Consider the following 27441-nt stretch of genomic DNA (forward strand, 5'->3'; position numbering starts at 1 on the left):
ATTAGGGAGCTTCAACTCCTCCTCTTCTTCAGACTGGTATCCAAAGAAGGTTTCAGCCATTCAGACCTCCGACTCATCCAGCTGGGGTGCTGGCCCCTTCTTGTTTAAATTCACCTGTCTGGCTTGGGACTGAGTCACTAGACTGTTATGGGCCAGGATATGAAGAACCCCAAGTGTATCATGGAGTTCACCTGACTCACAACTTTAATAGATTGGACTTCCGGTTGCGGTGATGCGGAGCTAAGCCGCACGTTCGGTAGCTCCCGCTATTTTTGGTCTTTTGGGCTCTTTTAAGGGCCCGCAGCGGTGCTGGTTGGACTTTTCCCCGGGTGGGAGTACATCCACTGTGCTTATCTGTCGGTGGATGGACTGGACCAGGAGCGGAGCGGTCAAAAAATCGGCTTTGGAGCAGAGAAAGGTGCGAGGCAGGAAAAACAAGATGGCGGCAAGTGGGGAACCGGCAGCGTGGCAGCAGTGGGCGCAGGAACAGCAGGAGCTGCTCCATCGCTGCTTCAGAGAGCTGAAGGCTGAGATCCTGGAACCGTTAAAGGGCCCTCGCTGGACAAGCTCATGGCGACTCAGACGGCTCAGGGCGCGGAGATCCGAGAGCTACAGCAAAAGGCCTCGGAGAGCGAGGACGAACTCCTGGGCCTGGCAGTGAAGGTGGAGTCGCAGTGAGGCGCTTCACGAGAAATGGCTGGCAAGGATGGAGGAGATGGAGAACCGCTCACCGTCGGAAGAACCTGCGGATTCTGGGCCTCCCTGAGGGGCTGGAAGTTCGGATTTGGGGGCCTACGTGGTTGTGATGCTGAACTCGTTAATGGGCGTGGGGTCGTTCCAAGGACCCTTGGAGCTGGAGGGGGCCCATCGGTGCTGTTAGAACATAGAACATAGAACATTACAGCGCAGTACCAGGCCCTTCGGCCCTCGATGTTGTGCCGACCCGTGAAACCATCTGAAGCCTATCTGACCTACACTATTTCATTTTCATCCATATGTCTATCTAGTGACCACTTAAATGCCCTTAAATTTGGCGCGTCTACTACTGTTGCAGGCAGGGCGTTCCACACCCTGTTGAGGAAGCCAAGGCGAACGAGCCACCTAGGGCGGTGCTGGTCCGTTTCACTGCTTCGTTGACCGTGAGGTGCGTGCTGAGATGGGTGAAGAAGGAAAGGAGCAGCAAGTGGGAGAATGTAGAGATCAGGATCTATCAGGACTGGAGCGCTGAGGTGGGCGAAGATGAGGGCTGGTTTCAATCGGGCAGAAGGGAGTGCTTCACAGGAAGGGGGTGAAGTTCGGCCTGCTACAGCTGGCTCGCCTCTGGTCATTTACAAGGACCGCCAGCTCTACTTTGATTCTCCAGAGGAGGCCTGGGCCTTTGTTCAGGCAGAGGAAGTTCGACTCGAACTGAGGACTGGGGGGCTGGGGAATGATGTACATAGTCCAGAGGCTCTGTCCTCCTTGGTATCCTTCCGTCTTTATTGTTGTGTTTGATGATGCCTTTTTGCTTTTTCTGCTTTTTTCGCTTTTTGGGGCTGTTATTTATTTATTTGGGTGCTTTTCGTTTTTTCACTGGTGAAGGGTTGGGGAGCTGTTCGCGGTCCCGCGGGGTCATGTGCCCGTCTTTTTCCCGCGTGTTGGGTCGGGGGGGGCGGGGTTTGGGATGGAAGCGCGGGATTTTCTTCCCACGCTGGAGGAGTAGTGGGCAGGGCTGGCACTGGGAGGGGGGAAGTGGTGGTTGTGTTGCATCGGGGGGGGGGGGTCGTCGGGTTGGCGGGAGCAGCCGGGGTCAGCAGGAGTCGGCTGACTTACGGAAGTACAATAGAAGGGTTTACGCAGCTAGGGAGGGGGGGGAGGCTTGAGGGGGGGGGAAGTAAGGGGGGTACCGTGGTTGTGCTGCAGGGGCCGTAGGGGAAACTGCTGGTGAAGGGGGAGGTTGGGGGGGGGGGGGTCTGCCACCGTGGGGAACGGGCCTGGGGGGCCTCTGCGGGCACGTGGTGAGCCAAGGGAGAGCTATAGTTGACTGGCGCATAGGGAGGGGGAAGACCCCCCAGATTCGGCTGGTTACATGGAACGTGAGGGGGCTGAATGGACCGGTGAAGCGGTCCCGGGTTCTTGGCGCACCTGAAGGGGACTGGGAGCGGACGTGGCTATGCTCTAGGAGACGCACCTTAAGGTGGCGGATCGGTGAGGTCTATGAAGAGGCTGGGTGGGGCAGGTGTTTTGACTCAGGGCTAGATGCAAAGAATCGAGGGGTGGCGATCTTAGTTGGCAGAGCTTGTCGTTTGTGGCGTCGAGTGTGGTGGCGGACAGTGGAGGTTAGATACGTAATGGTGAGTGTAGGCTTCAAGGGGAGGCGGGTGGTTCTGGTTAATGTGTACGCCCCGAACTGGGACGATGCGGGCTTCATGCAGCGAATGTTGCGCCGGATCCCGGACCTGGAGACGGGGGGGCTTGATCTTGGAGGGGATTTTAATACAGTGTTGGATCCGGCTCTGGATCGTTCAAAGTCTAGGACGGGCAAGAGGCCGGCGGCGGCCTCAGTGCTGAGGGGGTTTCATGGATCAGATGGGAGGGGTAAACCCTTGGAGGTTTTTGAGGCCGGGAGGTAGGGAGTTTTCCTTTTTCTCCCTTGTCCACAAGGCTTATTCCCGGATTGACTTTTTTGTTCTCAGTAGGACGCTAATCCCGAGAGTAAGTGGGGGTGGACTATTCAGCGATAGTCATATCTGACCATGCTCCGCATTCGGTGGACCTGGAGCTGGGGAGGGGAAGGATCAGCGCCCGCTGTGGAGGTTAGATGTGGGGCTTCTGGCAGAGGAGGAAATATGTGGGCGGGTCTGTAGGGTATAGGAGGGGTATATCCCTCCAATCGAGTGGAGGAGCTGATGGAGGGGCTGGGGAGCATGCAGACAGGGAAAGCACCGTGGACCTGACGGGTTCCCGGTGGAGTTTTAGAAGAATTTTTAGGATCTGCTGGGCCCGCTGCTTGTAAGGACCCTGAATGTGGTGGGCTGGGGGGGGGGGGGGGGGGGGCGGGGGGGGGGGGGCTCTGCCCCTGACGATGACTAGAGAAATAATCTCACTGATCCTGAAGCGGAATAAGGACCCCCTCCAGTGTGGGGCTTACAGGCCGATTTCGCTCCTCAACATGGACGCGAAGTTGTTGGTTAAGATACTGTCCAGGAGGGTGGAAGATGTGGTCCCGATGGTTATCCATGAGGACCAAACGGGGTTTGTGAAGGGGAGGCAGCTGAATGTCAATGTACGGCGGCTTCTTAATGTTATGATGATGGCGTCGGCGGCTGAGGAGGCGGAAATAGTAGCAGCGATGGATGCGGAGAAAGCTTTTGACAGGGTGGAGTGGAGCTACCTGTGGGAAGTGCTGAGGAGGTTTGGGTTTGGTGAGGGATTCATTAGCTGGGTGAGGCTGCTGTATAGTTCCCCGGTGGCGAGTGTGGTGACGAATGGGAGGAGGTCGTAGGACTTTCGGCTTTCCTGGGGGACAAGGCAGGGATGCCCGTTGTCTCCCCTGCTCTTCACGTTAGCGATTTGAGCCCTTGGCCATGGCGCTGAGGGATTCAAAGAACTGGCGGGGGGGGGGGGGGGGGCGGGGGGGGGGGGGGGGGGGAGCACCGGTTGTTGCTGTACGCAGATGATTTACTGTTATACGTCGCGGATCCGGCGGGGGGGATGCCAGAGGTGTTGAAGATACTTGGGAGTTTGGGGATTTTTCGGGCTATAAGCTCAACGTGGGGAAGAGTGAGCTGTTTGTGCTGCACCTGGGGGACGAGGAGAGGTAGATAGGAGCACTCCCGTTGAAGAGGGCGGAGAGGAGCTTTAGATATCTTGGGGTCCAGATAGCTAGGAGCTGAGGGGCCCTGCATAGGCTAAACTTTTCAACGGCTGGTGGAACAGATGGAGGAGGAGTTCAGGAGGTGGGATGCGCTGCCACTCTCTTTGGTGGGTAGGGTCCAGTCAGTTAAGATGACGGTGCTCCTGAGGTTTTTGTTTCTTTTCCAGTGCCTCCCCATATTGATTCTGAAGGCTTTTTTAAAGAGGGTTAATAAAAGTATTCTGGGGTTTGTGTGGGCGCGGAAGACCCCGAGAGTGAGGAGGGTATTCCTGGAGCGAGGAAGGGAGGTAAGCGGCTTGGCGTTGCCCAACTTGTGTGGGTATTACTGTGTTGCGAACTTGGCATTGATTCGTAGGTGGGTGATGGAGGGGAGGGTGCCACATGGAAGAGGTTGGAGGTGGCGTCCTGTGTGGGTACGAGTTTGGAGGCATTGGTGACGGCCCCCGCTCCCACTCCCCCGGCAAGGTACTCTACGAGTCCGGTAGTCGTGGCGTCCCTCAAATATGGGGGCAGTGGAGGCGGCATAGGGGGGAAGTGAAGGGCCTCAGTGTGGGCCCCGATATGGGGCAATCACCGGTTTTGCACAAGGGAGAATAGATGGTGGGTTTTTGAGTTGGCATAGGGCAGGCATCAGGCGGATGGGGGACCTCTTCCTCGATGGGGAAGTTTGCGACTTTAGAGGAGTTGGAGGGGAAGTGGGGCCTCCCCCCGGGAATGCTTTCAGGTACATGTAGATTAGGGCGTTTGTCAAGCGGCAGGTGGCGGAGGTTTCCGCTACTGCCGCCTAGGGGGGTGCAGGATAGAGTGCTCTCGGGGACGTGGGTCAGTGGAAGGTAGGATCTCGGCAATTTATCAGGTGATGCAGGAGGAGGAGGAGGCCTCGGTGGAAGAGCTGAAAGCGAAGTGGGAGGAGGAGTTAGGGGAGGAGATCGACGATGGGACGTGGGCGGACGCCCTGGGGAGGGTGAACTCGTCCTCTTCTTGCGCACGGCTCAGCTTAATTCAGCTGAAGGTGCTGCATAGGGCGCACATGACTGGGGCCAGGAGGAGCCGGTTCTTTGGGGGAGAGGACAGGTGTGGGAGGTGTTCGGGAGGCCCGGCGAACATGTTCTGGGCGTGTCCGGCGTTGGAGGGGTTTTGGAAGGGGGGTGACAGGGACTTTGTCCAGGGTGGTCGGTTCCAGGGTGGAGCCAGGCTGGGGGCTCGTGATCTTTGAGGTGGCATTGGAGCCGGGAGTGCAGGAGGCGAGAGAGGCCAGTACCCTGGCCTTTGCGTCTCTAGTAGCCCGGCCTAGGATTCTCTTACAGTGGAGGGACGCGGAGCCCCTGAGCCCGGAGGCCTGGATTAATGACATGGCCGGGTTCATCAGGCTGGAGAAGGTTAAGTTTGCCCTGAGGGGATCGGTACAAGGGTTCTTCCGGCGGTGGCAGCCCTTTCTCGATTTTCTAGAGGAGGGTTAGAGGGTGGTCAATCGCAGCAGCAACCCGGGGTGGGGTTGGGGGGGTTCGGGGTCTGTTAAGGGGGTTTGTTTTTGCGACGGTGTGTTTGCTATTTTTTTTCTTTTTTGTATTGTTATTAAGTTATTAATTTATTGCTTTGTATTGGGGGGATTTATCTTTCTGTTTATTTCTACACTTTGTTTACTTTATTGTTGGGAGAAAATCTGTTGTTGAAAAATTTGAATAAAAATTATTTTTTTTTAAACTTTTAATAGATTGTGGTTATGGGGAGCACACGGGCCCACTCTGCAGATGTGATACAACAGTACTTTTAAATTAAAACAATGTTTATTTATGAAACAAGTTAACACTTTATAAACCCCATCTTAACAAATATCAACACCAATAAATGCCCCAAAGAATACAGTACTCTCTAAGTAACTCTTAATTTTTCCTTGCAACATCCATAAGACAAAAATAACCCTTTTGACAGAAAGACATCAGGTTAACTTCACTACTGAGAACAGTTACCACTTTGAAATCACCAAATCAACATTCATAAGCTTGCAGAGATTCATACACACCTTGCTGTGACTGCAGCTTCTCCAAATCTAAAACAAAACTAAACACACCCTGTAGCTGCGAGCCCAAAGTGAAAGTAAAAGCAGACAGACAGTCCTGCTCCACCCACACGCTGACATCACTGATAACACCCATTTCTTAAAGGTACATCCAGTACAGCTATTTTATACAGCCCCATTTCTTAAACATACTCTCACATGACAAGTCTATCACGAAAACCATGGTGCGTCCTCCTCTAGCTGCTTGCTTTCCCTTCCCTTGATTGAACAGTCCAGGACTATTGAGGGCGCTGCCACCTTGCTGCTAGGCAAATCATTCCCAAATAAGAAATCTATCCCTACCACCAGCAGCTCATGGACAATTCTAGGTCAGATCACTCTGTAAATAGATTTGATAGAGAGAAATGGGCATGTATCCTCCTCCAACTTGGTTGATTAACACCTTTGCATTCAAGGAAGTTTCTGGGGGAAGGAATGAGTGACCCCGGTATCTCTGAGCAGCACAATGGACTTGCTCATTTCTTTAGGAGTGCGGGGATATGGTTCCTTGAAGACAAAACTCCAATGGCTCTCGGGAACTTTGTCAGGCTCTGCCACACTTAAAGAGGTACTTCTGGAGGACCTCATTTTTGCAGCAAGGTTCACTGCCTCATTTGCTACTTTGCTGCCTATTCAGCAATCTTACTGCTTATTGTTAGTATTCACAAAGCTTATTGCTGGAACCTCTTTTTTTTGTTTCTTCTTTCAATGATTTTGTCTATCCTACCTTTCCCTTCTACTTCCAATTTCTTTAAAGGTCAAATGTGGCTCATTTGCAATATATCTAAATCCCAGAGAAGTCTCCAATTCTTTTTCAGACAGAATTTGTGTGGTCCCTGGGGCAGCACAGTGACGCAGTGGTTAGCACTGCTGTCTCACGGCACTGAGGACCTGGATTCGATCCCAGTCCGGTTCACTGTCTGTGTGGAGTTTGCACATTCTCCCCGTATCTGCGTGGGTCTCACCCCCACAGCCCAAAGGTGTGCAGGGCAGGTGGGTTGCCCCTTAATTGAATAAAATTATTGGGTACTCTAAATTTATTTAAAAAGAAAGAATTTGTGTGGGCCCTGCCAGTCCATAGTCAGAATGGTTGTGTGTAAGCTGTGTGTAGTTCTTTTCCCTCAACCGGATGGTTAGAACATAACATCTCAATCACTCGTCTCATTCACACCATCACTCACACAAAGGCTAAGTACAGATGAAGTTAAAGCCGTAATTATAAAAATAGGATTTAACGCAGTCTCTATGTCATTACTGGCCTAATGGCTTCTTTGCTAAGTTAATCCTTTAGTTGAAGTACAGGTATTTAGGAAACAATGGATTCTCATGAAGCTGTAATGTCTCCTGTAGATGGATAGCCAGGAGATTGGTACTCGGGGAGGCTTTGAAGCTGGAACAAGTACAGTGTTTTGGATGCATTAGAAGATGGTTCAGGTGTTTCAGATGTTTCTCTGCTGGATTTTCTTTGTTCAGGAAACTGTAGTATTTTAAACTGCAGTACCTGAAAGTTTGTTTCAGTCACATGATCACAGATTTAACACTTCTGAAATCCAGACCACCATGATACCATGGCAGTTGACAATGGACATTCAGTCTTTTCTCGGTCCCAATGTAGACTCAAATATTCTCCCTTGTTGGGCGGCATGGCTGCGCAGTGGTTAGCACCACTGCCTCACAGTGCCAAGGACCCGGGTTCAATCCCGACCCGGGTAATTGTCCGTGTGGAGTTTGCACATTCTCCTTGTGTCTGCATGGTAGGTGGATTGGCCACGTTAAAATTGCCCTTTAAATTGGAAAAAAATAATTGGGCACTCTAAACTAAATAAATATATATATTCTCCTTTGTTCAAATGACACTAGGAGGCCAACAGTGTCTATACTTCAAAGGCTGCTTCACTCTTAAACATGAGATGTGCAAACTTCACAGGTGGCTGCAAAATATCCTTATTCAGGCCCCCGATTAACTAAATATTGGCTAAAGAATCAAATACTGACCACAGTTTAAATGTCCATAGTCACATGTTAAATGGCAGCCATCTTAACAGGATTCGCGGCCACTTTCACAAAGTAAGATTTAACAGTCCATAATACTCAATATCCTTGTGATTATACTGTGACAAGACAAAATGTCTCAAAAAACACCACACAATTAATCATTTTTTCCAGTTTAGTTTCTGTGGTTATGTAAGCAAAATAGTATAGTCTGTGCATCAAGTCAACAACAAATAAACTCTTTGATTCGGGGGAACCACAGATCTCAGCCAGGGAAGTGGGATGGACATTTTCAGAAATGGGAGGGGAAGGGGATTAAGACAGTAAAAGATTTGTTTTTTGGGGGTTGGTTTGCAGGATTGAAGAAGCTGGGAGCGAAGTATGGGCTGGAGCAGAGGGAAATGTTTCGATACATGCAGGTTCGAGATTTTGCCAGGAAGGTGATAGAAAGCTTCCCGGTGGAGCCGGCCTCCACATTGCTGGAGGAGGTGCTGACGACAGGGGGACTGGAGAAGGGGGTCAATGTCGGCCGTTTACGGGGCTATTTTGTAAGAGGAGAATGCACCACTGGAAGGGATCAAAGCAAAGTGGGAGGAAGAGTTGGGAGAGCGTTCGGAGGAGGGGTTCTGTTGTGAGGTGCTCCGGAGAGTGAACGCCTCCACCTCGTACATGAGGTTGGTGCTGGTTCAGCTGAAGGTGGTTTATAGAGCACACCTCACAAAGGCGAGGGTGAGACGACTCTTTGAGGGGGTAGAATATGTGTGTGAACGTTGCGGGGAGAGGGGTGGGGGGGCGCAAATCACATTCATATGTTTTGGTCCTGTCAAAAGCTGAAGGATTACTGGAAGGAGGATTTAGAGTAATCTTTAAAGTGGTGCACGTGAAACAAGACCCGGGCCCTCGGGAGGCCATATTCGGTGTTGGACCAGCCGGGGTTGGAGACGGGTGCGGAGGCAGATGTTGTAGCCTTCGCCTCATTGGTCACCTGAAGGCAGATCCTGTTGGGATGGAGAGCAGCCTCTCCACCCTGTGCCCTGGTGTGGCGGGGGAACCTGTTGGAATCCTTGACTTGAGAAGGTTAAGTGTGAACAGAGGGGAAGGATGGAGTGGTTCTACAATTCATGGGCGTTATTCATTATGCACTTTCAAGAATTGGATAACATCGAACTAATGTTAGTCGGGGGGGGGGGGCGCGTTGTGAGGGTTGGGGGGGTGGCACGTTGGGAGAGTTGGGGGGAGGGGGACTATATGTGTTGATGGTGACTATGGGTGATTCCTGATTCCTTTTTGTTATTTGTTCATGTTAACATGCGTGATGCTGTTTGGGGGTTTAGTGGGTGGATGGGATTGTTGTTGTAATGAATTACAGTGCCTCACAGATTGTATGTATTCATTTACATTATCATTCTACACCACCATAGAATACTGTTGATCGAGGAGCTGAGCGGTGCAGTGGTTAGCACTGCTGCCTCACAGCGCTGAGGACCCGGATTTCGATCCTGGCTCAGGGTCATTGTCCGTATGGAGTTTGTACATTCTCCCAATGTTTGCGTGGGTCTCACCCCACAGCACAAAAGATGCATAGGGTAGGTGGATTGGCCACGTTAAATTGCCCCTTAATTGGAAAGAAAATAATTGGGTACTCTAAATTTATTCTTTAAAAAGCAGACCGTTGATCGCCACTGGTTTGCTGTACAGTGACACGTATGTTCTAGGATAGCTCAAATGCTTCGCTTGGTGTTCTAGCTCTGGTTCTCAAAAGTAATGCAGGAGTTAGTGAATCTATTTATTTTGACATCAACTTGAACCATTGTCCAACACAGCAATCAAATTACTTAACGGTACTTGTGAAAAAGAGAGCAATGATTTTGTGGAAGTGGCAGGTTAGTTTATCTCCACATGTCATGAGAACAAAGAGCTGTCCTAAAAAAATGTTTTGCACAGAACATAATTAGTCACGTCAAATTAGATTCCTTGTTCATACTGCAAGAGTCCTTCCTGTTTATATCCTTTGTTTCCCATTTTATTATTTATGGTCCGTGGACCTATAATCGGCATGTACCTTTAAGCAGAAGAGTGCTTGCCAGGACAGCACGGTAGCACAGTGGTTAGCACAGTCGTGTCACAGCTCCAGGGACCCAGGTTCGATTCCCGGCTTGGGTCACTGTCTGTGCGGAGTTTGCACCTTCTCCCCGTGTCTGCGTGGGTTTCCGGTTTCCACCCACAGTTCAAGATGCGCGGGTTAGGTGGATTGGCCATGATAAATTGCCCTTAGTGTACAAAGAGCTGAGGTGGGGTTACTGGGTTAGAGTAAAAGTGTGGCCTTAAGTAGGGTTATCTTTCCAAGAGCCGGTGCAGACTCGATAGGCCGAATGGCCTCCTTATGCACTATAAATTCTATGATTCTATGATTGACAGGGTGTTCCTAGGTTTCATATTTTGGAGAGGAGAAGCCAGACTCATCAGCGCCGAGTGAATCTCAGTTTTGGAGGAAGTCTGTTCAATTGACTAACTGGCAACTGGTAGGTTGGCCGGTGCCAATGTTCTGCTGATAACAGTCAATGATTGGTCCCTATGAAGTTTGCACATTCTCCCCGTGTCTGCGTGGGTTTCACCCCCACAACCCAAAGATGTGCAGGGTAGGTAGATTGGCCACTCTAAATTGCCCCTTAATTGGAACAAATTATTGGGTACTCTAAATTTAAAAAAAAAAATGATTGGTCCCTACATGATGCTTTCTGAGCGAGCTTGACGGCACTGTTTAGACCGTGGAAAGAGAAGGATTGCGTTCTCCCTCTCTCTTGCCTGCTGAAGTGAGAGCACTGCTTTATTGTTCTAAAACCAGTGAGTGCCTGGCACATCTTTGCTGTAAACTTGAAATGATCCTTAATCTACAGACAAAGTAGACAAACGTGCCAGAGAAAACCATCCCAAGCCTAGAAGGAAGAAGTACCGAAACGAAAGCTTGAACTTCAGAAAGACATTAACTTGAAGTCATCCTAGTGCATCAAAGATCTTTTATCCTTTTATTTTTAAAATATTTTCTTAACCACCCTTTCCCTTCTGTGTTGTTATTTTATCTGTGTGTGTGTGTGTAGAGAGCGGGGATTGTTAGAAGGGGGGGGCAAGTTGGGAAAGGAGCATTAGATAGTCAGTTAGATTTTTCAGCCAGTTTAATTATGATACTGTATATAATAAAAGGTTACTTGTGTTAAAGTTCCAAACCTGGTGACTGTAGCTTATTGGGCTCAACTAAATCCTCAGGTATAAAGGGCGGTATGGTAGCATAGTGGTTAGCACTGCTGCTTCATAGCACCAGGGTCCCAGATTTGATTCCCGGCTTGGGTCACTGTCTGTGCGGAGTCTGCACGTTCTCCCTGTGTCTGCGTGGGTTTCCTGCGGGTCCTCCGGTTTCTTCCCACAGCCCCAAAAGGTGAATTAGGCATTCTCCCTCTGTGTACCCGAACAGGAGCCGGAGTGTGGCAACTTGAGGATTTTCACAGTGCCTTCATTGCAGTGTCTACTTGTGACAATAATAAAGGTTTTATTTTTTTTAAATATATTTAGAGTACCCAATTCATTTTTTCCAATTAAGGGGCAATTTAGCGTGGCCAATCCACTTACCCTGCACATTTATGAGTTGTGGGGGTGAAACCCACGCAAACACGGGGAGAATGTGCAAACTCCACGAGGACAGTGACCCAGAACCGGGATCGAACCTGGGACCTCGGCGCCGTGAGGCAGCAGGGCTAACCCACTGCGCCACCATGCTGCCCAAGATATATATTTGAAATAAAATCTAATTTCACATGTGTTGCAACTCCGGGTTAAGTGGGGCCAGAATCAACCGCGTGCTAACCCAAGGTTATCGTGACAATGCCATTAAGTCAAATCCTTCATGCTAAATAATAAAACAGCTGCTGTTTTTATATATATATTACACTGCTGAAGCAATTTTACATAAAAACATTCTGCACTGATTCAGCCAATGAATCCACACTAAACTGTTTAAAATGTCACCATGTTTGATGACTCAATTACAGCCCATCTTCTCTTCCTGGGTAATGCAGCTATGATGGTGTCTGCTCTGTTAAGTTTCTCTATACTAGCCTCAGGGATTCCTTCAAAACATACTTCAAAAGCCCAAGAATTTCACCCCAGTTAAGTAGTTGTAATAAATAAGTAATGAATAAATGAGAGAAATTCAAATGTCTTGTCTATTCTAAACCTATTCTTGAAAAGGAAACAGCTTTGAGCCATTTGAACAGAATGCAAGTGTGTAGAAATAGCACCAAAACTAATTGCTTTAAAACATTTAGCAAACTAAAACAGAATTGGTGCAGGTTCAATGTCTGATGAGCTCTAGTTCTGCAGCTAGATCTGATAACACTGTACAATCCACCTGATCACATTTATTTGATTATGACAAATGCTTTTCAGCCACATTTCAATGTTCACTGGGAAGTAATATCCCCACGTGTTTCACACATTTTGAACACAACAGGCAGATTTCTTGATCCTCATAGGGTAGAGCAAATGCGGCACTATTAGGAATACAGATTTGGTGAATTGAATATGGAGCTAATGACTGTACCTCTAGCAGACATTTGAACAGGTCGGATATTTTCAACAGGTTGAAAAATATTTCACTGAAGTTCGACTGAGGACGGCACGGTGGCACAGTGGTTAGCACAGCTGCCTCGCATCACCAGGGACCCAGGTTCAATTCTGACATTGGGAGTTTGCAAGTTCTCCCCGTGTCTGCGTGAGTTTCCTTTGGCTGCTCCGGTTCGTCCCACAGTCCAAAGATGTGCAAGTGAGGTGGATTGGTCGTGATAAATTGCCCCTCAGTGTCCAAAGGTTAGATAGGGTTACAGAGATAGGGTGGGCGCGTGGGCTTAGGTAGGGTCCTCTTTCAGAAGGTGAGTGCCGACCCAATGGGCTGAATGGCCTCCTTCTAGGATTCTATGGCCCAAAAGCTCAATGAGTTTATCCAGTTGTATGGCTGAGCCAAATCTGATATATGCTCTTTGCCAAATTATCGGATCTCTGCAAACATGGGGGTGAATTGAGTTCCATGTCCTTGGTGGTATGAGAGAATTGGCCAATGTTCAGGATCCAATCACTAACTGGCAATCCCTGTGCAGGGTGGGACTAGGTGAGGAGACTGCCAGTAGGATTACCTTGAATAATCAAGTGGCACTAACTCTAATCCGACATAGATGACTGAATGTCATTTGGGCAAAGTTCCAGAGAAAGCCATGGTTAACTCTGTACACCAGAATCTGTACACCAGGGCAGCAGGGTAGCATGGTGGTTAGCATAAATGCTTCACAGCTCCAGGGTCCCAGGTTCGATTCCCGGCTGGGTCACTGTCTGTGTGGAGTCTGCACGTCCTCCCCCTGTGTGCGTGGGTTTCCTCCGGGTGCTCCGGTTTCCTCCCACAGTCCAAAGATGTGCGGGTTAGGTGGATTGGCCATGCTAAATTGCCCGTAGTGTCCTATAGTAAGGTTAAGGGGGGGAGTTGTTGGGTATAGGGTGGATACGTGGGTTTGAGTAGGGTGATCATGGCTCGGCACAACATTGAGGGCCGAAGGGCCTGTTCTGTGCTGTACTGTTCTATGTTCTAATCAATGATTCTAAGAGAGGAAGAGACAAATCTGGCATGGGAAACCTTTCTTTGAAGAGTTGTAAGCAAACTGCGTGATGCAGTTCATTAGCCTTTCTCTTTGGATCTAGTCTTGAAGCGAGATAAAACTTACTGAGGATAATTTTTACTTTGGACAACAGATAAGCCACGCGTGGGTCTCACCCCCATAACCCAAAGATGTGCAGGGTAGGTAGATTAGCCATGCTAAATTGCTCCTTAATTGGAAAGAAAATGAATTGGGTACTTTAAACAAAACTCTGTACAAACACAAACAAACAGCCTCCTGCTGCACCGTATATCAATGTATAAATAACCAAAGGTAGGAAGCATCATGGGGAATTGACACTTAGAAGAGCCACCCTGTCAGAGCTCAACAGCGTCCTTAACCATTCAAGTTATTTCACTGTCATGTTAGACACAATTACCACTTTCAAATAGTAATTAACCCAGTTGCTAAGTCATTATTTCCACTGCAGTGATTGGAGGGATGTAAAAAGTCACCCAGCTTTTGCTGGAAGTCATTTCTTGTACCTTTTAAATAAAATATAGAACATAGAACATAGAACAGTACAGCACAGAACAGGCCCTTCGGCCCTCAATGTTGTGCCAAGCCATGATCACCCTACTCAAACCCACGTATCCACCCTATACCCGTATCCCAACAACTCCCCCCCTTAACCTTACTTTTTAGGACACTACGGGCAATTTAGCATGGCCAATCCACCTAACCCGCACATCTTTGGACTGTGGGAGGAAACCGGAGCACCCGGAGGAAACCCACGCACACACGGGGAGAACGTGCAGACTCCGCACAGACAGTGACCCAGACGGGAATCGAACCTGGGACCCTGGAGCTGTGAAGCATTTATGCTAACCACTATGCTACCGTGCTGCCCAGTATGTAAGACATACAGTATGTACATACAGTACCTATAGTATGTAAGGCATAGCTCTTCTATCAATATTTGCATAAGGGCAGACTGAAGCAGCAACAAAATACTCCATTACTTGTAACAGTTTCAGTGACCCACAAGTGAAATATTTAATATTTTTATTAACAACAGTTTAATGCCCAAAAGCTGCCAAACCTTTGCCCAACTCGGAAAATATTTTCTTTAAATATTCTACCACCAGGAAATTGATGGTAATTAGACTTTCTAAATGGTCCTTTTACAACCTGACATCAATAACATTGAAATAGCACAACCTATACAATTCCTTCATAAACCAGTGCAAGGAATTTTCTTACAGAAAAAGGGTTTTTGTCTATCAGTCCTCATATTATATGTTGAGAAACTTTCTTTGTCTGGGGTGTGCGTGGGTGTGTGTGTGGAGGGGTGCCGGAAAATCATGAATATTTTGAGTACAGTGACTGGATTAATTACTGTAATATCACTGTCTTAAATACCCGAAGAAATATTTGGCACATCATTTTATTTGGGGGATGAGAAGTCAGGTCATTTTCATCATGACCGTATCATAGTCATTACTCCTCTGCTCAAGCCTAGCCAGCATCATGGCAGGGCTCCAACTGTGCCACCATATGACATTCACACAATCTGAGGGTTCACTGGATAGCAATCAGGAGAGGGAATGCTGGTTGCTTTTCCCCTTCCTCATCCAGTGAGTAGAAGGCAGTTGTATTGCCCCTATGGTCTCGGTCCTCATCCTCGCTGGGATCAATTCTCTCAGCGCAGAGAAGTAATCGAATCTGACCCATACTCCAGCTAGGCATTGCAAAAACTCACTGAGCTTTCACGAGAGGTCTCATTCTTTCTCCTTCTTCAATTTAAAAAATATACATTACAACAATGTAATAAAACATCCCAAGACCCTTTGTTGGAGCATGATATATTTTTTCCATATGGGGCAATTTAGCGTGGCCAATCCACCTGCCCTGCAAATCTTTGAGTTGTGGGGGTGAGACCCAAGCAGACATGGGGAGAACATGTCAATTTCACACTGAGGGTGACTAGGCACTGTGATCGAACCCGGGTCCTCGGCTCCATGAGGCAGCACTGCTATCCACTGTGCCACCTTGCCGCCCTCATAGAAGCATTATAAAGCATTATTTAACACTGAGCACAGAAGGAGATATTGGGTGAGATGACAAACCAGGTAGGTTTTAAGGAGTATCTAAAGGAGGAAAGCGAGGTAGTGAGGTATGGGGAGGGGATCCCATTTTGTGGCTTTGATAACAGCCATTTCAGTAGTGTGGTCAAAGTCAAAACCTGATTGGAGGGATTTAAACATGGAGTACCAGAAAAGGTGGGCATAGATTTGTGAGGATATTATGTGAGTGTTGAAAAGTGCCATGTAATAATGATGGCCTGCTCATTTCATTTCCAATAATCAGATATTTCCTTTGCAGTGTCAGTAAATTCATTCTGGGAATAATCTTTGAACTTTGTGATCAGTACCCAGGATCGGAGAAAACAATACTCTGGATTTTAAAAAAAGACTTGACTCTGAAAGAGCCACGGGCGAACATTACCGCAAGAGGCATCCCATTATTTTGTTTATTTTAAAGAAATGCTGTCAGCATGAAAACCTCTTTCTATTGTTTCAGATCAGGTTCTATTGATGTAAATCACATAGAAACATATCACTATGTAATTTGTGTGTGATGTTAGATGTTGCCTGTTTCCCTTGCTCCTCTTAACACAAATAGATTTAGTGATGTTTAGTTTTTCTGTGCTGACCATGCATCCTCGTTGCTACACTGCATGATCTGGAGAAAAACAGGGGCACTGTGGTATAAATGTTTTAAAATGAGCAGATTATCTTCCTAAGGGATTACAGATGCATGTTTTCAATAGCTGAAAGAATATTGAGCTAGTTTATATATATATATATAGAATCATTTACTTTAGTGGAAATCTTTTTTAAAAAGGAGTTATGTCTTATAAATTGGAGGAGCAAATTTAAGACACGAAGGAAAGATGTTTTTTTACAGTTTCATGAGAGGTTATTTGAAAGCTGTATTGCCGATATATTTCCAAATTGTAACAGATTTCCGATGTAACTTTGATGAGTTTACAATGTGCCGCATGCAAAGTTTTCAACTAAATCTGTCTAACCAGAAGTTTAGCATCTGGCCTGCATCTTTTAACACTTCGATGTACATAAAATCCACCACATCATGTTTTCTTGATTGAGGGCAGCACGGTGGCACAGTAGTTAGCACTGATGCCTACGATGCTGAGGACCCGGGTTTGATCCCGGCCCCGGGTCACTGCCTGTGTGGAGTGTTGCACATTCTCCCCGTGTCTGCATGGGTTTCACCCCCCACAACCCAACGATGTGCAGAATAGGTGGATTGGCCACGCTAAATTGCCCCTTTATTGGGAAAAGGAAATAATTGGGTACTCTAAATTGATTTTAATAAACAATGTATTTTTTAAAAATGCCTTCTTGATTGACTCAAATATGAATATTAAGTCAACAACAATAACAGCTACCGTAACTGAATAGAACAATTTCCTGTAATATTTTACTGTGCAGGTAAAAGATTTATCATGTACAAACAAACTATTACCAATCAATATCTAGAAAAAATTATGCTAACCTTTTGGAAAATTCTTTCCGTTGCTATCTTGCTTTCTGAATAACTCATATTGTTAACTCATCGATTCGACATTGCAACTTGTCCCTTTATGATACTTAACCAATCAAACATCAGATGCATAATTATCTGTAACGGATGTACATGAGACACCAGATTCAGTAACCCCAGGATAGAATGACCAATTCCAAATTTATAATGTAAAAAATGAAAACTTAAAATGCACAAAATAAACTTCTAAATTTCATCTAATGCTGGAACTCTAAGCAAATTAACCAACGATGCTTTGGGCACGGAAGCCTACCCTTTCTCAGCGACCTTGGATTTTTCCTCTTTCTTGCTTAGTAATTTATCTCTAATCTTGGGAGGTTTTATTCTTTCACAACCATTCAGAATTCTTCAGAACTGTCCTTGTGACGTTCAGCAATGGAGATTGAGTGACATGTGTATCTAAAACTCTGTTGAAGGCAGATACAAATGTATGTTTGAAACTTGGATCTTCGGGGACCTGCTTCAGCAGTTGTTCAAGGATATAAATATTCTGTTTGCATAAACTGATCCATTCTGTCAGAGCTCTTAAACACGATAAAGGATCTATGGCAACTTAACAAGAAAGGCCATTCCTTTCTTGCAAAATAACAAAGATCAGAGAATTCCTACTGTGCAGAAGGAGGCTATTCAGTCCATCGAGTCTGTACTGACCCTTCAATAGAGCAGCAGATCTAGGCATACTTCCCCACCCTATCTCTGTAATCCTGTAAACTAACCTGCATATCTTTGGACACTAAAAGGCAATTTAGCATGGCCAATCCACCTAACCTGCATATCTTTGGAGGGTGATGTGGTGAGAGAAAACAAATGCGTTGCTGATGAGCAGTGTGTAGTTTCAGGACTTTAGAAATCTTGGAATTACATGCTGTTAAAACCTCATGCCAAACTTACCAACCCCCTTACAAATTGTGCTATCTTGAGGCAAGTATCTCAAGGCTGAGATAGACAGCTTTTTAATCAGTAAGGGTATCAAGGGAAAGTGGAGTTGAGGAATATATAGATCAAATGATACCTGATCTCATTGAATGGCAGAGCAGACTTGATGGGCCGAATGGCTGACTTCTGCCCCTATCTCTTATGGTAAGTAGATCCTCTTCCTATTCGCCAAGCCACACTAGACAATGGAACACAGCCCATTGCTGACTCATTCACCCTACTCATTGAACACAGGTTACTTTTAACAGTTAAGGAATTTGGTACTGAACTGGCTCAACCCTTTCAATAATAAACTTAAGGAGAGATATATGAAGCTTTTGCAATGAATAGGTCAGAGCTTTACGAGTGAGAGATGGAATACTGCATTGTCTGATTCATCGTGAACAACACCAATGCCTTCTCGCAAGTAATATATATCACCTAGTAATCCTGTGTTAACCACAGGATGTACAAATGACTGAAAACATCTTACAAAAAGGTGACAAATGCAGAATCTTGTGAAGCAAAGAAAGGGCAAATTTATTTAAATAGAGATTCCCATGTTGTAATTATTTTTAACAGTTCTTTAGTTAGAACTTCACTATCACCATCCCTTCCCGGCACACCCGGAAGAAGTAAATGCCAATTTCAGAGATTTTTCCGGAAACTTGTAAGTATTGAATCAATAGAATCATACAATCCTTGAATGGTTACAGTAGGCTGTTCGGCCCATTGTGGCGGTGTTGTTCCTCTGCAAGAGCAATTCATCTGGTTCCACACACCAACCTTTCAAATCTCTTCTTCATGTTATCTAAGGAGAGCAGCTCCAACTTTTCCATAAATGAAGTTCCTCATCCCTGGAATAATTGTCTTGAGTTTTTTCTGCACCCTCGCAAATGCCTTTACATCCTTCCCAAAGTGTGGTGCCTGGAACTGGACACAGTACACCAGTTGAGGCCAAACCAGAGTCTTAGACAGGTTTGCAGTAAAGTCCTAACTTTTGTACCCTATGTCCCTACTTATCAGCTGCAAGATCCCATTTGTGATATTAGTCATGTTCCCAACATGATATAAGTCAGGTTGCCTTAAGTGATCTGTGCATATATACCCAAGGTACCCCTGCTCCTGAACTGCCATTCGAAATCTACCCATCAGTTTAGACTGCCTCTCCTCATCATGTCTAACAAAATAAATCACTTCACACTCCTCTGCATTAAATTTAATCTGCCACGTGTTCGTCTAGTCTACCAGCCTGAATATGTCCTTCTGAGTTTTAACACAATCCTCTTTACGGTTCACAATACTTAGGGGTTTTGAATCATCTGAAATTTTTGAAATTGTGCCCTAAACACCCAAATCTAGGTTACTGTAATATATGCCAAGAAAAGGAGAGGTCCCGACACTGATCATCCAGTCAAAAGAACAATAATTCACCATTGCCTTCTGTTTCCAGTCACTCAACCAATTCCATACCTATGCTGCCACTGTCTCTTTATTGCACAAACTCTTATTTTGCTCACAAGACTGTTATGTAACACTTTGTGAAATGCATTTTTAGAAACCCATGTACGCTGCATCAATTGCATTACTCTTGTCCACCAAGCAACAGTTAATGCAGGAGGCAGGGATTTTGTCCATCAGCTGGAAAACCAGCAAGAAACCCACATCACCTCTTTCAGGGAAGGTGCAGTACGCACACATCGAAGACCTAGCATTGTCGCCTGATCGCAGACCACAGGAGTGTTGGTGGGGGTTCCCAGGGTGGAGGTCATGGGAGAAGGGGCAGTGGTGGTCAGCAGTAAGGACAGAGGGCTGACTTTGAGTGGGCCCCTGTTCCCGATGCTGGCTGGGTCCCTCGATGAGGCACAGAAGGCATTTAAATAAAGGGCGCCTCACTTGGGAACCTGTCATCAACACCACACAGGTTTGCATTCCATGCTACGCAGGTGGTGACCCCCCCTCCATCCGCTGCTGCGTTAATATCAGTGGCAGCAGATGAGACACTTAAGCCATCCACAGATCTTCCGTCACACACTTAATCAGGATAGAGGCAGGAGGGTGACAAGATCCTTACTCACCACCATCCCATCTGTCACCAAACTAACCAGGGTGGGAGAGCATTAAATTTTGCCCACCCTCTTACTGTATCAAAAAAACTAATAGGAATGTCATTAGTATTGCATACAGCAAGGATGGTCCTGTGTTTCACTGTATTGAACGCTGATAACTAATGGTTTCTCTCATGTTTTTAATGATCTATGCATTATCTGTATGTATAGTCAGCCAGTGCAATTGACCCAAAATATTTCAATTCACTTTAATTTCCTGTCCCTCATCCATCCCCAACCCCTACCACTACCCCTACCCCCACCTTCATTGGACCGATATGTCAATATCAAGTTACTTTTCATCTAAATCTGGCCAGTGTTTCACGTAAAGAACAGGTATCATAGCCATTATCAATGAACTACAGACATACATAACAGTCAGTGCACAATCAAATCCATTTAGATGTAATGGAAGAAGAGCATGAACAAAAATTCCTGAAGGAAAGACAATACATTATTTTCTATCTGTGTGGTCTCATTCTCCAACCAAATTTGGACAAATTCTCCATCTCACCACAACTCACCACCATACAGTGAAAATCTTCATATTGGATATTGGGGAAAAAAGGAAAATAGATTGTTTTAGATGACGTCAGTGTACAGACATGCAAAGCAAAAACGTGACATACCTGAAATTCATCAAGAATCCCGCTAAGTTAAATTATCCAAACACCACCATCTTCATAACAAATAATTCCCAGGTCCAATTTGTAAAAATAATTGCCAGAGAAATCAAGTTCGATTATATCCTGCAAGTGCCCTCTCATGATTCAGCCAAGAATAAAACGATGAACCCTTCAAAACATGTTGAGTGCATTCCTCCATCGGTTTGCAGGTCTACAATTGCACATAAGCCTATAAATCCACTATCATTAGGCTCATCGAAGTTGTAAAGATCCAGATTGGTTTTTCATCCAGAAACGCTCCGGTGAGTACTTCCCTAGCAGAAGAAACAATTTGTCAGCGGGTTAACAGTTATATCCTTTCCACAACATTTTGACTAATTTAGTTTTTATTTCACATAAAGGCAAACATCCTCAATGAAATAAAAAATGAATTTGCCCTGTAAAATCATCTACAGCTAACCTTCTGTTGAACTAGCATCAAATTGTCGAGTGGGCAACCAATATACAGCCAAAACATGGAAGTGAAATCTCGAATGGACTTTAGAAAGCAGTTGGGTGCTCTGTAGTTCAATTTACAGAAAGTTGTGAAGACAAAGCTCTACTTCAAAGCTTATTACTTAAGCTTAGTTATGAAAATTTAACTTACGTTCTGGAAGCAGATACAAAACAGTTAGATACTGTGAACAGAGAGCTAAAGATATATCCTCTTGGTGGATGAATTAGGATGGGTCAGAAGAATGCTGTTACAGGATTGTTACAAGGATGTTTATTTTAAAGAGAAAGCTACAGTTCAAGGTTCTCTGGCCTTCCTACAGTGGGTTTCTTGGTGGCGGCAGGTGGCCCACCCCTGACCAGCATATGGCAGTTCCCATTGAATCCACCCCACACCGCCGGGGAACCCGTGACAGGGGTGGACGGTCAGCAGGGCCAGAAGATCCAGCCTGCGTGATCAGCCGAAAGATCTCGCTGACAATTTTTTTTTGGGTTGGATTTTAATAAACTATACTTGTATTAAACAAATGTGGCACTGCTAGCCAGCCATATGCACAACTTGCATTCCACCCATGTGGGGTGCAAAGGAACAGACACTTAACCCTGCCGTGAGGAGTGTGAAAGACCCCATCTCCTGTTGTCTTTCACACTACCTTAAAACTTATCAAATGCTTCTGGAGAGAAGGCATCAAAAATAATACATATGGACACAGACAAAGTAATCAAATTCCTCTAAAAGATACAGTCTGCAAGGCTTTTTAAAAATGTTTTTATTAGGGTTTTTCTTTTTATGCAAAGCAAAGGTGAATGTGAGCATACACAGAAACTATATATATTGGTTATCGTTCACTATATACATCAGGTCAGCAAAGCTTTTTAAGAACGCCAAGCCAGCGAGCAGAGCTCAGAAAAATAATGAAAGGCTACAAAGAGCCATCTCTCGCTCTCTTTCTTTGGAAGTATTGTGCACGGATATTGCAAAGTAACCATCCCAGGAAGAGAAAACCTAATGCAAATCAAGATTTTGGGGATAAAATGTGGATATCCACTCTGTATAGCTACACCCAGGGAAACAACTGAGTGAAACAGTCAGAACATAGAACCACCACATCAAGACCAGCCAAAGGACATATTCCTTTGATTCTTATATTCCTTTGATTGTTTATTTTCTTCTGGAACTGTAAAAAAATCTTCATATCTACCCTTGTATTCTAACATTCACACCAGTGTGTGTGGGGCTCAAGGGATGTGCGTGATGTTTGAATAAGGGTTACAATTTACCTCTTTTTTTTATTTCAGGAAATAGGATCAATAAATTTATTTTATCCTTTAATTTAAACAGAAAACCTGCGTGATTAATTCTACATAATCTGAAAGCACTACTGATGGAACTCCTGCAGTATTGGCAAGGCACATCCTCACTACATTCACAACTAAACCTTGTTACATCTAAACCTGTAGTGGCAAATTCGAGGAAGCAATTCTTACAACTCCTCACATGGCATTCGCAGGATGATTTGATATTGATAGGAATCAGATGGGAGGGCAAATCGTGACTGTTGTCCAATTACAGTTCATCCTGGCGCTAACATTTGAGAAATGTTAATCAAGGCTAAGCAATCGTTTCCAATAACCTTCTTGAAGAATTCCTCCAATAGATGAACTTTAGATTTGAGAAATAGGTTTTACTTGGTCACTGAAATGGGGTCTCTCAGTGAATAGTTCTGTCAATACTGCGACTTGAAACTTTTTAAGAGTGTCTTTATTTAAGTAGTCCTATTATTTTTCTTAAGTTAGCATTAAATCCTTTGTCTTAAAAGTCCAACTGCACCATACAATGCTTGCAAGGATTCCCCCAGTGGTGTCCCAAGAAATAATTAATAAGTCCTTTGTTTCTAATATCTGAGAATTTACATGTCATACCTGGTGGATTCCTTATTCCTCCAAGGCATTCATTCCTTTTATATCTCTCGCCCTCTCCAAATCTCAACAATGCACCAAGTGACTCTATTAGAGTCAACAAAAGAGCCCAACAGTAGAGTAGCAGCATTACGATGAATTATGGTTGAAGCAACATGGGATAAGAAAGAAAGGGCTGGGGGAAGAGAAAATAGAACAGAGAAGAAAAAGAAAAGAAAGTTGGGGCGGGGGAGGGTCGAAAGTTAAAATTGGAGGAACTAAAGCATGTTTCCCACGTTTATGTGACCTCTGTTTCGATCTTATTACAGCAAGATACATTGAATTTTTACCCTAGCGACAGTAAGGCAGTTGAAACAAAGGAACGGGATTTCAACTCGCTCTGCCTCACAACTTTTACAATCAGTTTACTGCCATTCAGCAGGTGCTTTTGGGGTCACGATTTTATCGATTTCCATTGGGTTGAAGGGACCAGGTCTGGATTGTGTTTCATTCTAACCCGTTTCTTTGTGCGGAATACTGAAACGTCACACGATTTAAAACAAAAACGGATCGGCGGAAAAGCGCTGTAGGAAAAAAAACACTAAAAACGTGACCAATCTTTGACTGTAACACAGACACTAAAGAAAATCCATGGCATTTGTTTGAAGGGAGCCATGAGCAGGGCTATCTGTGAAATCTGTCTCGTTCTTTTTTGGAATGGTTTAAATATACCCCACAATTAAATGTCTTAGTCATACCTGCCTTTAGTTAATAATGCAGGGTGTATTCCGCGTTTATTCAAATATTGAGTACATTCGACATATAGGTAAGGATTTGTTTTGTTAAACTTATGCAGCGGGATAAGTTTTATTTTATATCTTTTTACAAATTAATTCTGGGAGGGAGGGTGTTACAGAACTTTGCAGGAAACAAATAGAAATCGTTTCTTTTAAAAAAACAAATGATTGAATAGACAATCTACAAAAAAATATGAAATCTACGAATAACGAAGTGGAGAAGTGCAGTATCAAACAATGGTTCCCCCCTTTCACGAGGAGTGCCGGAGTAACAAAGAACAGGGAGTGGCTGAATTCACTGTTTATAAAATCGATGAAAGTAAAGGATCTCCTAATCTTAGTCTGAAAAATTACTGATAACTGATTTACCCCAATACCAATTCACCTTCATTTGGACCTAGTTGTGAAAGTGCTGTGAAATTCTGGTCGGATAATACAATGTATCTGACCGGAGTCAGCATAGTGACCCATAATCTATTGTTTGAACTCCAGCATCGTATGCTACACTGTACGGTTAACCATTTGGCTATTTTTTTTAAATCCATATTACAACTGGGTTTTTGATCGTAAACAGCAAGGTTAAGTATTTCTGAACGAAAATATCAGAAAAGCAACAGTCATTCCTCCTATCCCGCTGGTCCAACGACAACGCCAAGCATCGCAAACTATTCTTTTTTTTTTGTTAATTGATGATTGCTAACCAACATGTTGCCATACCTTCTCTTTCTAAGGTGTTGCGTCAGGCACACAGACTTCGGACAAGTCTCGAACTTGAGTTTGTGGTCCATATGGAGAGCGAAATGTTTCCCCCAGACAAAGAGTAAAACTATTCAGAGTGCCCTTTGTCCCACCCCAAAAAATAGGGAACCACACACGGTGGACAAAGAGGATGAAGCAAGTAGCAGACAAAGGCTGACAGTGGTAGGAGTTCAATAACGGACAGTTCGCCCCTACAACCTTAAACAAAGAACTTGCATTTTTTGGGAATGATTCCTGCGCTTAGACTATCCGACGCTGGACTCAGAGGCAGACAAAACAGATGTCCGCACACCCCCCCCCCCCCCCCCCCCCCACTGAGAACAGTTACATTGAAGATTTCCTTACCTCGATTCGAGTTCCATCATCGATATGGATAGTATCGAATTCTATTCATCCTAGATATGAACTCAGCATTGTGAACCCCCCCTCTCTCCCTTCCCCATGTTTATGTTTGTTGGGGAGTGCAGGGGCTCCATTTAGGAACGAGTCTTTATTGCCAATCGGGCGCATTAACTGTTGCTGGGAGGAACGCGGAGCAACTTCTGCAGCCCCCCCAAAGTTTCAAAACATGATCCTCAAAAGTAGCAGCGCAAATCCTGGTGTCCTCACCAGGGGAGAGAGGTCTCTGGTAATTGGTCATTTTTGATTCGGATTCCTCGCTAAACGGCAGCAGTTTAAAACTAAACTATTGTTAGAACGGCAGGGGGTGGTGGGGTTACAGATCCAGCGAGTCCCCCCTGATCAAATACTTGTTGAAATAAGTTCGATTTGATGTGTCCAGTTTCCTCTCTCCTCCCCGTCTCTTCCAAATTGGGCCACATTTTCCATCTGAAAAAGAAAACCCAAAAAATAAAACTGCCAATAACTCCTGATCGAATCGCCCAGCCGAGGATCAGCGGTGCAAATCTCGACATGTTTCCGCCAATTTCGTCTTTTGTTTCATAACACGACCACCCCCCCCCCCCCCCCCCCCTCCACCCCACCCAAACCAAAAACCTCCCCCCACTCCCCAGCAAATGCGAGTGGCACAGCAGCACAATGCCAGCCCATGTTGCAGGCAGCAGAGGAGTTACTGAGGGCTGAGCTCTCACTCTCTCTCACACCGGTTCAGGAGCTGGCTTCGGGGCTGGTGAGCCCAGACCCGGGGAGAACAAAGGCTTTGCTCCGGGCCTTGCGAGTTCAATAGCAGCCGCTGCGCCAGGGAGTGCAATGGCAGACCTCACTCACTCACTCACTTCCTACCTGTTGCTCGCCTGCTGTGTGTGTGTGTGTGCATCTTGAAACAACACGTCGTGGCATTCCCAGCCAGCAAGACCCAGCAAGAAAATGGAAACTTTATCACGGGGCTGCTTAACATTAAAATTGATCATTCCTCCCCCCTCCAGTACAACAATAAGAGGCCATCCCATCAACTTTCTCTCTCTCCAGCGAAAATTTTAAAATCTTCCTCTTTTTCCCCTCCCGTCACGTAACATTGTCAAGACATGAGGAGGGAGTGAGGTGGTGGTTGGCTGTGTGTGGGGAGGTTTGGTTTCGGGGGAAGGGGGGAATTCTCCTTAACAAAAGCAAAAACTTACCCCAGTGGCTTGGGGATGGACATCACCTGCAGCCTCGACCCTCCAACAATAGCGAGGCTGGTGCATGTGTGAGGGTTCATTCTGTCTGATCTATCTCCAGCCTCTCTGACTAGAACAAAGGAAACTCCTCTCGCCCCTGCGTAAAAGGCTTTTGTATTTAACTTTGGTGCTGACGCGCTCACGCACTCTTTCCTCACACAGGCGCTCGCAGCCCAACTTCTCCCCATCAGTGAGCAAGTAGCATTGCCCTCCCCCCCCCCCCCCCCCACACACACACCCTAACACAACTCATAGCTGTCACATCTCCCTGGAATTTTGGTTTGCAATGCTGTTTTTTTCAAATTTTAAGTGGATCTTGGATCTGTCTGCAGTAGAAAGTTTGGAAGCCTTGGCAACAGTCTGTCTTGGTCCTGAGTGAGGAGGGTAGGGAACCCCGCCCCGCCCGAATGACAAATGCAGGAGCTGGGAGATCACCCAGGAGAAGGAGGAAAGGAGGGGAGGCATTCTCTTTTAAGAAAGGATGTAGTTCAGGTCAGGAATCTGTAGCCTGGGGGTGGGTGGGGAGACATGATGGTCGCGGAGGATCTTCAGAGGTCCGGGGGTGGGGCTGGAGGGTGGATGTGGGGTGGGCGGAGGGGGTAATAACAAACCACAAAGATTTACTGCGTACGACGGTAAACAGCCGAGTGAGGGAGACTGCCAGCCAGTGCACTCTCTGGACTGACCATCTGAACTCAGTCCCAATGCAGGTTCCAGTAGTCTGGTCAAAGACAACCAGCCTGGACCATTGACACATACCCAGCATACCCCCGCCTATACTTCCGAGTAACTGCAGGTTTGGATAGCTGTGTCAAACACCTTTACACAGAAGGAATGGGTCCCCCCCACCCCCCACGCACACTGGAAATCCTCTGGTTTCTCCTCAAGATTTATGGCAGCATCTAGCTAACTGAGTTCTGTCTGGAGTTTTCTTTTGGAATGAATTGAAGAAGAGATAAGGATGTTGAAGGTTTTGTAAACATGTCATTCTGGGCTGGATTGAGACAAGTGGATGGGGAGTTATATTCCTGGTCAATCACAGTGAGATGATCTGCA

The 27441-nt window shown here is 45.9% G+C and overlaps 1 long non-coding RNA gene across 1 annotated transcript in view; it reads right to left on the reverse strand.

The window, feature by feature from the left end:
• Positions 1-26515, reverse strand: part of LOC119965934 — a 174708-nt gene extending 148193 nt beyond the window's left edge. The window contains exons 1-3 of the long non-coding RNA XR_005460637.1: positions 26347-26515; positions 25115-25597; positions 20826-21136 (exon numbers count right to left, since the gene is read on the reverse strand). This is a non-coding gene — a long non-coding RNA (uncharacterized LOC119965934). The remainder of the gene's footprint in view (positions 1-20825; positions 21137-25114; positions 25598-26346) is intronic.
• Positions 26516-27441: the final 926 nt, after the last annotated feature.

This window comes from Scyliorhinus canicula, chromosome 5, assembly GCF_902713615.1.
Source record: "Scyliorhinus canicula chromosome 5, sScyCan1.1, whole genome shotgun sequence".
NCBI classification, from domain to species: domain Eukaryota; kingdom Metazoa; phylum Chordata; class Chondrichthyes; order Carcharhiniformes; family Scyliorhinidae; genus Scyliorhinus; species Scyliorhinus canicula.